Genomic DNA, 2,166 nt, shown 5'->3' with positions numbered 1-2,166 from the left:
CCTTCTTGTAAATAGCATCTGTTTAGATGACACAGAAGGACATCATTCAGGTAAAAGAGGTGTGGAACCTTACTACCTCATACCTCTTTCCTGGATAAATGAAAAGCCAAGGGCTACTATAAAAAGTAATTTGTGTTTAGCTCTTGGGGGAAGGAAGTATTTTCACACTGAGCATGTCACACTCCAAATTTTAACCTAGTGCTGTTTCCTGCTCTTACTCATAATGTGATCCACATGACTTTTAGTAGCTTTAGCTTCTTCTGAATGGAGGAACCAGAAAGCCAGTGGCTGCCCAATGGAATTACACAACATAGCTTATTTTGGAGGAAAGGGAAGTCAGGATGAGGATCATTTATTTCATCAGCCTCATGATCACAAAAGTTACCCAGGCTAAAAATGGTCTTTAGTCATTCTGCCATTTATACTTTTCCCCTAGCTTCCAGATTCTCATGCTTAAATTCTCTTTTTGTGAAAGCCACTTTTAACTTAAGAATTCTTCCTTCTGTCTTTACTTTTCTGTCACTTTTCTCCTCGTTTAATCCTTTCCATTATCCAATAATAGAAATAGGATAGCATAAGGAGTTGAGGAGGTTTCTTAATGCAAAAGAGGAGAGTAAGAAGTGGAAGACCCTTAGACCCAGTTTCTTGGCTGTAATCAAGAAACCAAAATATGGCCAAATCCAAACAGATTAAATGAAGAAAGCTGTAGACTGGTCATGTGCATTACAACCAGACTCAGGTAATGATGAATACTAGCTAGTATGGTGGTTTGATGTAAAATACCGAAAGATCAAGAATTTTAGGATCTGGGGGCATCTTAGTGGCTCAGTTGGTTAAGTACTTGACACTAGATTTTAGTTCAGGTCATGATCTCAGGGTCATGAGATGGAGTCCAATATTGGGCTCTATGCTGGATGTGGAGTCTGCTTAAGATTCTCTCTCTCTCTCTCTTTGCCTCTGCCCTCCCCCCACCATACTCTCACTCTCTCTCTCTCTTAAAAAAAAACACAAATTTTAGGATCTAATAATAAACACTAGGAAGACACTTGATCTGATTAAATAGCTAATACCAAGGAGCCTACTGTGTGCTAGGCACTGTTTCAATCACTTTACACATATTAACGCATTCAATTTTCACAACAAAGCTACCAAGTATTCACCACTATCATGCCCATTTTGCAAATAAAGGAAACTGAGGCACAAAGTGTTGCCTGTGGTAGATATAAGATGCACTGTCTTTCAAAGTGCTTTCTGCCCAGCTGCCTCCACCTGTCAGTGCCTTCAGAATCTGCCCCAGCTATTTGGCCCCAGGTCATGGACTTCCCAGGAAAGCCTGCACTGGGGGACAGACAGACAAGGTTAAAGGCCTAGCAATCTTGGCTCAACATGGGACAATTCTGATGAGTAATTGTCACAACAGAGCTCCCTGAGTGGTTGGCAGAAGCTTTGATGAGCCTGTATCACATTACACCGTCTGCCTTAGCTAGGTTGACCAACCATCTCATTTTTTTTCTAGGACTGGCCTGGTTTTGAACCAAAAGTTCTGTGTCCCAAGAAACCTTCATCCCAGGTAAACCAGAATAGTTGGTTGCTCTAGCCCAACCCTGCTTCCTTCTCTTTCCTTCTGTGTTGATCCCTAATAATTATTTGTACCTCAAGCTCCATCTCAGTGTCTGCTCTCTGAAAACCTTATGTGTGCCAGGGCCCCAAGCACCTCATGGAGGATGGGCCTTCCAGCATCAGTCATGTGTTCTTAATCTCTAAACTTCACTTTTTCTTTAAAAAAGTGTCCTGGTCCTTAGAAAAATGTATTCAGCAGATGTCCAGACAAATGGTCCATGTGCCATACAATCCAGATTAAATATTTCTCAATAAGAAGGAAGGTAGTTCATGTTTATTAAATATTCCAGGCAATTAGCTAAGTACTTAAAGCTAAGGCTTAGAGTTTACCACCCTAGGATTTTACCAGGGTGCTTTGCCCCTAAATTAGAAGTTTAGATAAACCTGAATAGATTGGCATTATAAAATGGAAATAATTTTTGGGGGTAGTGGAGTTGTAGAGTGGATTTAAGGTAGGTTAGTGAAGATGCTATATTTAAAAGGAAAAAAAAAAAAAAGCCCAGCAAAATGGTTAGAGGCTACAGTGCAAGTTGTCAAAAAGCTAAA

The sequence above is a fragment of the Canis aureus genome, chromosome 7 (genome assembly GCF_053574225.1).
Source record: "Canis aureus isolate CA01 chromosome 7, VMU_Caureus_v.1.0, whole genome shotgun sequence".
Classification (NCBI taxonomy): Eukaryota; Metazoa; Chordata; class Mammalia; order Carnivora; family Canidae; genus Canis; species Canis aureus.
This window is presented reverse-complemented; position numbering follows the sequence as displayed.